General features: G+C 44.7%; 1 long non-coding RNA gene across 1 annotated transcript in view; it reads right to left on the bottom strand.

The window, feature by feature from the left end:
• LOC308585882 overlaps positions 1-14,900 on the bottom strand; it is a 40,266-nt gene extending 25,366 nt beyond the window's left edge. The window contains exons 1-2 of the long non-coding RNA XR_014007664.1: positions 14,821-14,900; positions 11,952-12,075 (exon numbers count right to left, since the gene is read on the bottom strand). This is a non-coding gene — a long non-coding RNA (uncharacterized lncRNA). The remainder of the gene's footprint in view (positions 1-11,951; positions 12,076-14,820) is intronic.

Genomic DNA, 14,900 nt, shown 5'->3' on the forward strand with positions numbered 1-14,900 from the left:
TGGCCAGCATGGCTAAGCCGCTTCTGGTGAACCAGAGCAGCGCACGGAAATGCCATTTACCTTCCCGCCAGAGTGGTACCTATTTATATACTTGCACTTTGACATGCTTTCGAACTGCTAGGTTGGCAGGAGCAGGGACCGAGCAACGGGAGCTCACCCCGTCGCGGGGATTCGAACCGCCAACCTTCTGATCGGCAAGTCCTAGGCTCTGTGGTTTAACCCACAGCACCTATACTTCCCTTCAGCCGAGGATCATAGGACAGTACAAAATAAAAGGACAATATAAAAACACAAACATACATACCATAATAACCAACGAAAACAATAACCACCACATTTTAAAAGGCCATAGATTGTTTAATTAGCCAAAAGCCTGGGAGAAGAGGAAGGTTTTTGCCAGGCACCTAAAGATATGTAATGAAGGCACCAGGCGAGAGCCAGTGTGGTGTAGTGGTTAAGAGCGGTAGACTCGTAATCTGGTGAACCGGGTTCACTTCCCCGCTCCTCCACATGCAGCTGCTGGGTGACCTTGGGCTAGTCACACTTCTCTGAAGTCTCTTAGCCCCACTCACCTCACAGAGTGTTTGTTGTGGGGGAGGAAGGGAAAGGAGATTGTTAGCTGCTTTGAGACTCCCTAGGGTAGTGATAAAGCGGGATATCAAATCCAAACTCTTCTTCTTCCCTGGGGAGAGACCTCCTAGCATGTAGAAGACATTGCAGATGGGGCTACTGCAAATGTTCATGCTGCTCCCGCCCCCCTCAAAAAAGGGGGGGGCTCTCATGTGAACAGGTGGATGAAATAATGTCAGCAAATTTCAAGATACAGTTGGATCAGAGATACCTTTAAGTTCAATGGCAATTTTCATCGGTTATTTAAAATCTCACATTCAAAGCCCCTTGGTAGAAAATGCCTTGATAGCTTCATGAATATTTGCGGCAACCCAGTATCTGTTTCTTACCACAGAAGAGTGGTTATGTTCAAAACATTTACATTGATAAACTTTTTTACTTTTCAAACGTTTTAAATGACTGTTGTTAATTTTTCTTAGAAATTATTTCTGCAAACTGGCTTTGAGGGTTTTGTTTTGCTTTTTAATTTTTTTACAATCAAGCGGTGTATAAATTTTGTGAAGTAAATAACTGGGCCAACTTTTTATAAATATCTCTGAGAATAGGGTGAGCTCAGGAGGAGTTTCATTAACTGATGTTTCTCTCTTGGTCAGATGCATGAAGTGTTATTCTCAGTAGGGAAGTGTGCTGATACAGAGTGCTAACACCTATGTGACATAGGCTGGATCTAGACACATCAAAAAAAGTTTCAGGAAAACGCATTTGTCAGGGGTTCAGGAGCAGAGGCAAGAGCAAGGGAGGAAACAGAGAGCGAAGGGGAGGAGGCAGAAGAAAAGATGAGTGATGACGACGACCCGAGATCTCCGAGCCTTTCCAGTGAATCAGAAGATTCACAGAAAGGAGCACCAGTGGCCAGGGCAAGGGGGGAGTCTAGGGGGGCACCCCAGGAAGATAGAGCCAGAGGGGACTCAGAGGAGAGCAGTTGGAAATCGGAACCAGCGTCACCGCCAGAGAGCAGGGAAGAGGAAGGGAGCCAGGGAGCAAGCGCTGGCAGCTCACAACAGGAGGGAGGGCATGAGTCAGGAGTGGCCACACCTCCATCGGGGAGCGAAGAAACGGTCAGACGGAAAGTGGAAGGTTGGGCGCGCGCGCCAAGTTCAAATGCACAGGAAAGTGACGCAGTAGGCAGCCCTGAAAGAGAGCCAGGTCCTAAAGCCCGGCGCAAGGAGACAGGAGGGTCCGGGGGGTCGGCGTCAGAAGAATCCAGGAAGGAAGAGACCCCGGGGGGCAGAGGGACCCAGAGGAGAACAGTCAGGCGGAAAAGGTGGAGCAGGGCTAGGATATTAAGTTGGTGCACAAGGGGCGGAGACTCAGACGGAGCTTCGCCGATCTAGCCACTAGACGTAGAGTTGCACGCAGCAGCTTGAGAATGGAAACTGTAATTCAATAAAGACTTTTACTTAATGATCGCTGGCTAGCGTGATCCTCTGTGAGCTAGGATCTGGAAGCAGCTCTGACAGCATTGTAAACCTCATAATGGGAAATCACATTGCCAAAAGACAGAACTCCGCAGCACCATCTAGCGTCACAGTGTTATAATGCATTTAAAACATTATTTTATTTATTTCTTACTAATGGAACTGAGTACCAAGGTGCAGACATCATCAAACTCGGCCCTCCAGATGTTTTAGGATTGCAATTCCCATCATCCCTGACCACTGGTCCTGTTAGCTAGGGATTATGGGAGTTGTAGTCCCAAAACATCTGGAGGGCTGAGTTTGGAGATGCCTGCCACAGTGAAACATTCACAGGAGCAGACACTGTTAGGAAGACTGGGTGGTATTCAGCTAAGTTTTACTCAGAGGAGATGCACTGAAATGAATGGAATTAACATAGTCATGTTAATTCATTTCATTGGAGCTACTCTGAGTAAGAGTTTTACTTTTGAAGAATCAAAAGTGCACTCAGTAAGGCAGCAACAGCTCTCTGTGTACAACCCCTGAACAGGAGATTCTGCTCTCAAAACTCTGACGGAAAGTGGCTGGTTTTAGCTTCAACCGGGTGGCTTTCGGCTTTTAAAAAATGTGTATTGATTTGATTACATTTTTCTTGCATTTTACCCTTGTTTTGTATTTGAAATATCTGTGCGTCGCCTATTTTATGAGGTGACTAATAAATCTAAATAGCAAACAAACTGCTTTGAGGACCTGACAGTTGAGAAATGGGGCATAAATCTAATAAAGAAATACACAAATGCAGAGAACGTCTGCAATCAATACTGCTTCCTAGGTCACATGTTTGCAGCCAACACTATGTTTATTCTCTGTTTTGGGTTATTTGGCTTTACTGAATGTTAGTGTTGCATTTGACCGAATTATATGGGCTTTTTAAATACTTTTGGGTAGTTTTAAAGTCCTTAATTGTACATTGTCCAGAGAACCTGGGTTATGGCGCAACTTAACGTAACAAATACAGTCGATGAATAAATTCCTTTTGATGGGCATCTTCTGCTGTCTACAGAAAAAAACAACCTAACGCCATTCACATTCATATATCCATCATTTTCTGTCACAAGGCCAAAATGCTTTCCACAGATGTAGTTCCTTTGGAAGAGGCCATTACACACACACCCTTCCCCTTTCACTCCAGCCTTCAGGGATCTAACAGTTGCCTAATGCTAACCTCATCCATCAGAAATTTAAGAAGCCCTGCCTAGCTGAAGGGCAATTCTATTGAACAATGCTGCCAAATCTTAACAGCACTTTGCTGTTTCGGGTGCTATTTTATCACGTGCCTTGCATGTTCTTTTGACAGAAATTAGACTTTGGTCTGTCCTCCAGATTTGACCATTTTTACCCTTCAGTTCTTCTATCAAGTACGTTAGACGTAGATGGTTAATGTTTCTGCCAAATTAGAATATTCAATGTATTTTTCTTTCTTTCTTTTGTACCGGCATTTAGAGGCCAACTAATTCAGGGTCACTGGTTTCTTTCTTAACACCTTCCGAGCCACTTTCCTTTGGACTCCGTTGCCACAAATCTTCCCTCAAAACTGAGTGGAAGGAGATTAATCAAATTTGACAGCAGTAGTTCTCTTCTGTGCCCCTACAAAAACCAGCAGGGAGAGTGGGGAGGATTGTCTGAAAAATACTAGAGAGAAGTATTTGTTAATTCATTCTGAAGTTATTATGTGATTAACTTTCCCGCTGCAAATGGTGAGATTCAGGAGATATTTAATTAGGGCTGGATCATGCGCTTCATCTCCTGACTTATTCCAATAAATGCAGTTTTAGTGCCCTGATCTATGAGCTCAAAGCTCTCAGGGGAAGCCTAGTGGTGCTCAGTTAAGAGTTCAAAGCACCCAGAACACCTGAAAGCTCTTTGAGAGTTCCTATGGTTCTACCAAATGAATAAGATATCATCTCTGTCTGGCTCCAAGTGAAGCATCACATGAGGAGGAGGAGTTTGGATTTGATATCCCGCCTTTCACTCCCTTTAAGGAGTCTCAAAGCGGCTAACATTCTCCTTTCCCTTCCTCCCCCACAACAAACACTCTGTGAGGTGAGTGGGGCTGAGAGACTTCAAAGAAGTGTGACTAGCCCAAGGTCACCCAGCAGCTGCATGTGGAGGAGCGGAGATGCGAACCCGGTCCCCCAGATTACGAGACTACCGCTCTTAACCACTACACCACACTGGCTCTCTATGAGAGTGGCAAGACTGTGTTCTTCAATCAGGATGGTCCTGAATTCGGTTCTGGAAGACCTTTCTCACAAGGATAGTGTCAGAGCCTCGTTGTCCTCTGAGCGTGTTTGCAGTGTGTGATACCTGAGTCATGGGGTCATATCAGTTAGCCCAATTTTGCTCATACACTCAATAAGGGCACCATAACCAACACCAGCTCTTTGATTAGGATATAGGATAGCCATCTTCAAATACCTAGTCACATGGAAGATGGCGCAAGCTTGTTTTCTCCTGCTCTGGAGGCTAGGATCCAAGCCAATGGATTCAAGTTATAAGGAAGGAGATTCCAAATAAACATCAGGAAGAACTTTCTGACAGTAAGAGCTGCTTGACAGTGGAACTGACTCCCTCATAAGGTTGTGGCGTCTCCTTCATTGGAGGTTTTTAAGCAGTGGTTGGATGGCCATCTGTCCTGGATGCTGAGGCATCAAAGACCTACTTCCCAAGCTAACAAGCCCCACCTGGGCTATTTTACTATTCAGGTCAACTTTGCAAGGCTTAATTCCATTGCAGAATTTTAAATACCCGTCATCATCTTTGGCTTCACTGAATTTTGTTTATAACACTCTTCCATTTTCTTCTAGTCGTGAGGGTGGGGGATGGGGAGGAGCCTCACAAGTGGAGTAGCCTAGGGCCTCTCTTCATCTAAATCCAGCCCTGGTCACTCCCTTCTGCACAATTTCCAGCTTGTCAGTATCCTTCATAAATTATGGTGCCCAGAACTGGACACAGTTCTCCATGTGTGGTCTAAGCAAGGCAGAATAGAATGGGACTATTACATCCCTTCTGTAGATGCAGTCTAGAATAGCATTAGCTTTCCCCACCCTGCTCCATCACACTGTTGACTCATGTTAGGCTTGTTGTCTACTAAGACCCCTAGATACAAAGACCTCCTGTTCTCACACACACTTGAGTGCCAGTGGTGGGCAGCTGGAACCCACCATTTTTAATTGCTTGCCGTACTCCCAATGGCAGGCGGTATTCAGCTTCACACCGCATATCGTACTGTCTGCTGTCGCTGCAATCCTTTGTACATCACTCTGAGTTATGTTTAAGAGATGAGGCCGTATAGAAAGTAAATAATCAAATCAATTTCGCAGCGCTATTGCCGCTCACCGCCGCCACCTGCTGTCAGAAAGCTCACTAATGCAGGAAGAAGCCCACCCGACAACACTTTGTCGGGGGCAAGGCTCGCACCTGGTACCATCCCTGACAGAGCAGCCATGATGACACAAGCTCCTTTTATGTTTTAAGCTGCAGCTCTTCCCACTTCCATTAGCCGGCTAGACTGAATCCAAAGACTCCATTTTTTAAAATAAAAAAAAAGCCAAGCTGAATGCAAAAGTGAGGGGAGGGTGAGAGATGGAAGGAGGGGAGCATATTCTGCCTGTCGCTATTTCATCTCAATAGCATATTAAGGAAGCTTGGTGTTTATGTCATGTTGAGAAGTTTATTTATCTGAGCTGTTGATCTGTGTCTCCGACAGATCACAAGTACGGGCCCATGTAATGTGGCAGTTACTATGGAAACGTCTCATTTATTGGGGGGGGGGGACCAACAGGGTAACTCACGTAAAAGGCCCAATTAGTGACAGGGGTTGGTGAGACTGCTAAAACGGCCCCCTTTAACCAGGGGTATCAGTGAACATGGAGCCTCACGTCTGTCAGTTCGTTTCTTAAATGTACCATGTTCAACATCAGCATATGCTGAGCGTACACCAAGCAATATCTCCATTTCCCGTGGGCTTTTCTCTCTCTTTCAAACGAGACACAGATCTGATTTACCAACGCATGCACTTCATGGGAGTTTTTATCAGCTGGTTGCTCAGCTTGGTTAATAATAGCCTATCCCTATTCCTCAGACAAACCGAGACAGCATCTTAAAAAGCAGAGACATCACCTTGCCAACAAAGGTCCGTATAGTTAAAGCTATGGTTTTCCCAGTAGTGGTGTATGGAAGTGAGAGCTGGACCATAAAGAAGGCTGATCGCTGAAGAATTGATGCTTTTGAATTATGGTGCTGAAGGAGACTCTTGAGGGTCCCATGGACTGCAAGAAGATCAAACCTATCCATTCTTAAGGAAATCAGCCCTGAGTGCTCACTGGAAGGACAGATCCTGAAGCTGAGGCTCCAATACTTTGGCCACCTCATGAGAAGAGAAGACTCCCTGGAAAAGACCCTGATGCTGGGAAAGATGGAGGGCACAAGGAGAAGGGGACGACAGAGGACGAGATGGTTGGACAGTGTTCTCGAAACTACCAGCATGAGTTTGACCAAACTGCGGGAGGCAGTGGAAGACAGGAGTGCCTGGCGTGCTCTGGTCCATGGGGTCACAAAGAGTCGGACACAACTAAACGACTAAACAACAACAACATTCCTCAAGGTACGGGGTGGTTTCATTCCTAAATCCCCCCCCCCCCCGCGCGCTAGAAGAGTCCAGAAATGTGCTAGCATAGCGTATCTGCACTGGCGTGGCTCCAGCCTTGTACCAGAGGAAGGTATTGCTGACAGAAGCCTTAGTCCCTGAAAGAAACCATCAGCATGGGATGGCAGGAAGTGAGCAGGGCGGAGATATACAGGGGAGGCTCAGTGTTTAGGAGGAATCCTTTGCTACCCCAGTCCACATTATGTCAACATATATGGTGGCGTATAAATACAGTCCAGTTGAAATTCAGGGAAGCCCCTGGACTTATTTCACATTAGGTCCAGGGCAGCTCAGTCTAGGAAACTCTTCACCCACTGAGGTGCATTTGGCCCCTTCAGCTCGTAGAATTCACAACCATAGAATTGTAGAGTTGGAAGGGACCCTGTGGGTCATCTAGTCCAGCCCCTGCAATGCAGGAATACGCAGCTGTCCCGTACAAGGATCAAACTCACAACCTCAAGGACTGCCCCATTCCATATGAACCTACCCAGACCCTGAGAACATCTTCTGAGGCCATCCTATGCATTCCTCCTCCTCGAGAGGATTGGAGGGCGGCAACACAAGAACGGGGCCTTCTCTGCAGTGGCTCCCCGTCTGTGGAATGGTCTCCCCAGGGAAGTTTGTCTGGCTTCTTCATTATACACCTTTAAGCACTGGGCAAAAACGTTCCTTTTTAACCAGGCCTTCGGTTGATCTGATTGACATCTTCTACTTCTTTGCCAATCACTTGTAGCGGAGTCTTCCATAAACACTGTTTTAACAATGAGTCCTATCCCTTTTAAAATATGGCTCTTGGGGGGCGGTTATTGGGTTGTCATTTTTATTTTTATTATGTGTTTTGTGGTTCTATATCTTCATTTTATTCTGTGAGCCGCCCTGAGACCCCCAGGTATAGGGCAGTATAATAATAATAATAATAATAATAATAATAATAATAATAATAATAATAATAATAATAATAATAATAATATAAACACCTTGGCATTATCAGCACCACGCTCTAACCTACTGAGCTATCCAGGCTAGCGGGTATTTTTAAAACAGTTTTTTTTCAAATCTGACCTACTCCTTTTTTTTTTTTTTTTTTTGCCTGTTTGGTCTTCTAATGCTACCGTCAAAAGTCGTATTTAATCTTCAAAGCTATGACGGTGAGATTTTATGTGACGTCCATTTGCCATGTTTTTAAACGACTGCTCGTATCTTATTTTATCCATTTTTACAGCCGTTTGCATTTTGTGTATCAGAAGCCACCTCATGAGGGTATTTGCCCTGAAAGGTGCCCTAAGGATGCTTTAATTAATGAAAAATGATAACATGTTTGATAATTAAATAATTGCAACAAATATCATTTAATTAATAAAATGAATTAATACTGATTCTTCCAGTGACCTCATTGTAGTAACTTCAGTTCTTCCTTATATCTGTGTGACATTTCCTTCTCCCTCTCCTTTTGAAATTATTATTAATAATAATAATAATAATATGTTTATTAATCAGTGGCAAAATCAAATGACAACCTAAGGTTGTATGGAGCATCCCCAGGAAAGTTCACTAGCCTTCAGTTGTAACTCCTCAGATCTTTTCCCTGAAGAAGAAGCTGGAAATAAATCCCTTTAGGTGACATTTTGGGGGGCAAGTGTAATTTTCTCCTAAATGTACCCTTCTAGGCAGTATTTTTAGCACTGCATTCAAGAGATTGTCAGGTGATACCTGATATTAGAGTGAATGACGCTTCCTATTGTAAGGGAAACTCACTACTTTTTCTTATCGCATGATCAATATCAAGTCACTGACATCAAAGGGAAACAAGAGGGTATATCCACTTTTGATTCCCCCTTTCTCTGCCAAGTCTATAGTCTGGCTTCATAGCACCTTCTTCCACATCGACATCTGTTTTGGAAGACACTATGCAACTATACAAGATTCATCTAATAAATATGTATGTGGGGGTTTATTGCTTAATAATTGTAAGGTTAATAGTCACAGTGAATACCTATATTTAATACGTCAATGAGGCTGCAAAAATGTCAAGGTGACCAGCTTTAGCACGTATCCATTCTACTTGTGGGTCTACAAATATGAGCCCTGTCATATGTGCTTTCAAACTGAGGTCAGTATTGATTCAGGTCCATGGGAAAAGCAGAGGGCTGTGACAGCTTAAAATGACGCACGCCGAGAGAATTATTTGCCGGAATTTGATGAAAAGTGGTAAATTTACATGTGGCATGACCTGACGTACTAATCCTTAATACTCAGGGCAAGTATAACATCAGGCGATTAGCCAGAGGTGTGCTTTTTTAAATACAGTTTTGTACTTGATGTTGAAAAATCCAAATCTTCCTTTATGAAATCCACACCATTCGTTATGAGTACAGTACCTCCCATGCTTCTGGTTGCTGAGGTGACACGCACTATTTTTCTGAACTAAAATAGGAGCCACATTTGAATCTTATCTTCTCATAGAATTAGTCTGGATTCAAGACCAGTGTGTGTGTGTGTGTGTGTGTGTGTGTGTGTGTGTGTGTGTACACAGATGGTCTGGGAAAAGTCTGCTGGCGACAAGCAGACATAGCCAGGGGTGGATCTACACGCATGTTTTTAACGTTAAGAAAGGGTCAAAGAAGGGCTGTGGTAACGTGGAGGGATAAATGGCGCATTGTTTTTAACGTTCTTAATGTGTTATTAAAACGTCACACCAGAGGGCTCTGCAGAGCAACCAGCAGCATTTTGACGGAAATAAACCAACAACAAAGTAAGAAAAACGGTTTAAATTACATGTATGCCCTGTGACATTCTAGAACAGTATATCTAATATTGTTCTAATAATGTTAAACAGGTCAGTGGTGTAGATCCAGCCTAGAGCAGTATACATGCAGGGGTGCAGTGATTTTGGGGGGGAGGGGGACGCAGGAATACGCATACCCCTAAACATTTTGTAAATCTAATGGGAGAAGAAACTATTTTTTTTAAAAAATGTTAGTTTCTTCTCTAGCATGGTGAATCATTAGTTCCATTGCTACCCCTGATGGCGGCCTCATTTGCTTTCCCGGTGTAATGCATGTTCTTTGTACTTTTGTCCATTTACTATATTTATTTTTCCCGATTTGAACTATGAAATGGTGATTTTCTTGGGTCAAAAGGAGAGTAGAGTGGTACCTCGGGTTACAAACACTTTGGGTTACAGACTTCGCTAACCCGGAAGTAGTACCTCGGGTTAAGAACTTTACCTCAGGATGAGAACAAAAATCGCAGCGGTGCGGCGGCAGCAGGAGGCCCCATTAGCTAACGTGGTACCTCAGGTTAAGAATGGTTTCAGCTTAAGAATGGATGAATTAAGTTCTTAACCCGAGGTACCACTGTACCCCTAAACATTTTTTAGGGGGGAAGCATTGCAGGGTTGTATGGGGTGTTAGGGGGAGGGGGGTACCTTTGGTGGGGGACACATCATGCTCTTTCTGGGGCAGTTTGTCCACCTTTGGTCCCCACCCTGCACTCAGCTCTCACCTGCGGCCCCAAGGTAAGCTGTCAGCATGCGACAGCAGCCACACCCTGGGAACAGCTACGACTGGCTGGGTTCACATATTAGGAAAAGATCTGGGATCAAAGGTGTGGGCTGTATGCTACTTCATAGGTGTAATGGCAGAGTGTGAGATTGAGGGACAAAAGATATGTGTGTGTGCATCTCTGGAAAGAAGATAAAAGTTCCTACCAGAGAAGAATGGCAGATGAAGTTGATGGACTATGCTGAAATGGCTAAAATGACCAGAAGAATCAGCTATCAGGAGGACCAAAATTTTAATAAGGAATAGGGAGGAATTATAACTTATCTAAAAGATCATTGTAAACAGTTGAAATCATTAGTAGGATTGGAATATAACTTGTAGTTTAAGGGTGAATTCTAGACACAATGGAGATGTAAAAGATTTGGATCATCATAAGTGCCTGATCACCTCATCTCTCTCCTGAGAAATTTTTATGTGGGACAAGAAACTACAGTTAGAACTGGATATGGAATAACTGATTGGTTCAAAATTGGGAAAGGAGTACAACAAGGCTGTATATTGTCTCCCTGCTTATTTAACTTATATACAGAATTCATCATGTGAAAGGCTGGACTGGATGAATCCCAAGCCAGAGTAAAGATTGCCTGAAGAAATATCAACATGCTGATGACACAACCTTGATGGCAGAAAGTGAGGAGGAATTAAAGAACCTTTTAATGAGGGTGAAAGAGGAGAGCGCAAAATATGGTCTGAAGCTCAACATCAAAAAAACTAAGATCATGGCCACTGGTCTCATCACCTCCTGGCAAATAGAAAGGGAAGAAATGGAGGCAGTGAGAGATTTTACTTTCTTGGGCTGCACGATCACTGCAGATGGTGACAGCAGTCACAAAATTAAAAGACGCCGGCTTCTTGGGAGAAAAGCAATGACAAACCTAGACAGCATCTTAAAAAGCAGAGACATCACCTTGCCAACAAAGGCCTGTATAGTTAAAGCTATGGTTTTCCCAAGTAGTGATGCATGGAAGTGAGAGCTGGACCATAAAGAAGGCTGATCGCCAAAGAATTGATGTTTTTGAATTATGGTGCTGGAGGAGACTCTTGAGAGTCCCATGGACTGCAATAAGATCAAACCTATCCATTTTTAAAGAAATCAGCCCTGAGTGCTCACTGGAAGGACAGATCATGAAGCTGAGGCTCCAATACTTTGGCCACCTCATGAGAAGAGAAGACTCCCTGGAAAAGACCCTGATGTTGGGAAAGATCGAGGGCACAAGGAGAAGGGGATGACAGAGGACGAGATGGTTGGGCAGTGCTCTTGAAGCTACCAATATGAGTTTGACCAAACTGTGGGAGGCAGTGGAAGACAGGAGTGCCTGGCGTGCTCTGGTCCATGGGGTCATGAAGAGTCGGACATGACTAAACTAAACAACAACAAAAGATGTAGGACGAAATGATCAATAATAGGACCCACAAAGGGGAGGATGGAAGTCCAGGAGATTCCTTGGAATCTTGTTTTTATGATTTATGATTGATATATCATTGTAAAATTTTAATACCAAATAAATTGTGTGTGTGTGTGTGTGTGTGTGTGTGTGTGTGTAACCTATATGACATTAGTCAGTATGCATCATTCCTTTATGCTCTATTTTCATCCAGTCCAATAAGAAGGACAGCATTCTTTTAATCTCAAGTAGAAGAGCACAAACTCACCTCTGATTCACATCTCCAGAGCAGTAGAGCTTTTGTCAGCGAGTCCTACAGTCAGGTCCTGCATTTGTTGTCAGATACATATGTTGCCCTCAGAACCAGATGGTGGGCATGCATATGGCTGTAGCTGTAATGACAAGAAGGGCCTCAAGCCTGCTGCTTTTAAACCTGCCTTGGCAGCAAGAATAGACGCAGCCACGGTCCCACTGCTGCGACAGGCCAATCAGGAGCATTGGGGGCCGTGGTTTGTGCAATCAGTCAATGATGCCTGCAAATTGCTTTTGTATATAGGAAGCCATTTGGATGAAAGATCTCTAGGAATGTGAGGTTCTCGCCATTGCTGGTGTTGCCAAAGAAAAGCCAAAGGCATCTCTTGCTCCTCTTCCAGAAGCGCTTGAGAGAAGTTCCCAAATTGCCTCCCACTTGTAAACTTCCAGATACACTGCCATGGCAAAGTGTGTGGGGCTCGGGAAACCTTGGCAATCACAAGGCATATTTCCCATCTGTTTGCAGCAATATGCCCCAAAACGCCAGGTTTCTAAGTGTACGATTTAGCTAGGCTGCAGTGCTTACTGTTCAGGATCTGGATTGTTTTCCTCCTACTTAATGCTGATTTGTAACCTCTCTGCTTTTCTTCCCCTCTTTCATTCATTCTCTGGTGCTTGCTTGCTTTTAGGAGCAAACAACCCAAACGACAACATGACCAAAGATCTCTTGCTCCCTTGTTTTCTTTTGCTGCCCCTAGTGCAGAGGTTTTCAACGTTTCTGAGTCCACGACTCCCTTGACCAAACTACATTCTTTCTGCGGCACCCCTCTGGGGCTCAGGAGCCCAGTTATGTCACACCCCTTGCCTGCAGAGCTGGCGGCTTCTCACCCTTGTTCAAACACCTTCCCTTGGGGAGTATTCCCTCAGCCTCCTCTCACCTCCCCTCTCCTTGGGTGGTCCTCTGGGCAGCTTCTGCTGCTGGCCCTGGTCTCTGAGGTTGCCCCTCACACTGCCCCACAGGAGCCTGGGAAGCACCCCCTGGCCAGCCCCAGACAGTGGCCTAGGGAGCTTGTAGTCAGGGCTGCTGCAACAACAGCTGTGCAAGCCTTTGGGAGGCAGAGATGCAAGAGGGCATCAGAGGAGGGAAGGAAGGAAAGAAGGACAGAGGCCACTGTTGCCTGCAGCACCCCTGACCATCATTCAAGGCACCCCAGGGTACCACAGCACACTGGTTGAAAACTACTGCCCTAGTGCTTCAGAGGTGGAGAACCTGAGCCCCTTCAGATGTTGTTGGACTACAACTCCTATCATCCCTTGCTGACTGGGGCTGATGGGAGTTGTATTCCAACAAGATCTAAAGGGGCACAGGTTCCCCATTCCTAATCAACATGGTGCCACTTCCCTCTGTTCCTTCAAATCTCTCCGCATAACCCACTTGCTCCATAAAGCCTTTCCATCAAAGCTCTCCATAAACCCACTTAGTTCATAACGCTGTGCGAAGCTGTGCTGACTATTGTATTTTTCGCTCTATAACACGCACCCGACCATAACACGCACGGAGTTTTTAGAGGAGGAAAACAAGAAAAAAAATCTAAACAAAACAGTGGATGTATGATTTTTGTGGTTCATGCTGTGGTCATAGACATGTGATCTGACAGTGAGTTTGGAGTAGCCCAATGCAAAAATCCTGAGGATCCATGTGGATCCATGCTTTGTAACCACGTTTTAAGTGGGGAGGGAAGGAAAAGCACTCAAGGGACAGGGAGCATGCGTGGGGTGGGTGGAGAAGTATGCTGCTAATAATGAAGAGGGGTATAAGGGGAGAAGGCTCCTCTCCTCTCCCACTTTGCTCCTTTAAAGAAGCAGGCTCTCTGTCCCTCTCTCCTCCCCACTCAGCGGCTCTTCTCCCACTTTGCTGTTTCAAAGCGAGCCACGGAGGAGGGAAGGAAGGGGAACCATGGATCCTCTGCTCACGACTGCAGCAGATCCCCCCCCCCGCCACCCGTAGGCATTCGCTCCATAACACGCACAGACATTTCCCCTTACTTTCTAGGAGGGAAAAAGTGAGTGTTATGGTGCAAAAAATACGGTAATTCAGCTCCGACTTTGGAAATAAAGCACACTCTGGAAATAAAGCACACTTTGGAAATAAAGCGAAGGGGGTTGGATTTGTACACGACCCCATCCCCTGTCCAATGGTTCCTTGGCCTTTGCAAGAAGAAATTGTTTCAGTGAACAAATGTGTAACTGTCAGGTGGCTGTGGCAAGTTTCAATCACTCAGTGCTTTGACAGAAGGAAATGAGGCCTTAATAAATGTGTCGACTAAAAATCCAAAGCACAGAGTTTGGCTGCACCACATATTTTCTAATTTCAGTATTTATTTGTGGTACAACTTGTGGTAGCCAAGGGAAAGTGGTCCCAAATGTGTGCTAAACTGCAGTGATATGGGAGACTACACTTCAGTTTGAAGCACTCTGTAGCTATTGCTACTTGGCCTGTTTGTGAAGCCCTATCTCCTCCAACATTGCTGCAATGGTTTGTCACTGTTTTAGTTCTTTTTGTTTAAGGATGCAGATGATTCATATTTTATCCGTCATACTGATAATGGTCTTGTTTCTAAAACAAGTTACTCTTTCGTGGGAGTTGCTCTGTTCAGGGGAAACATCTAGATTTTTAAAAAACAGATTTTTATTGCTTTTAAGCCCATGTGTCCCACCTCAGACCCTAAAAATCAAGATTTATATATATCACATACACCACAACTAAGCAGCTCCATCATGCAACTCAGCCTAAAATCATAGCAATAGTCATATGTTTCTCACTTATCCCCCCCCATAATAAAATCCTCTAGAGTCTAGACCTATACAGTTGCCTTCCCACTGACTAAATTACACTTGCACAAGATGGGAGAGTGCTGTTGTTGCGTTTCCTGCCCTCTCCGTTGCATCTTAGCAGCTTGCCATG

The sequence above is a fragment of the Podarcis bocagei genome (genome assembly GCF_964188305.1).
Source record: "Podarcis bocagei genome assembly, chromosome: 4".
NCBI classification, from domain to species: Eukaryota; Metazoa; Chordata; class Lepidosauria; order Squamata; family Lacertidae; genus Podarcis; species Podarcis bocagei.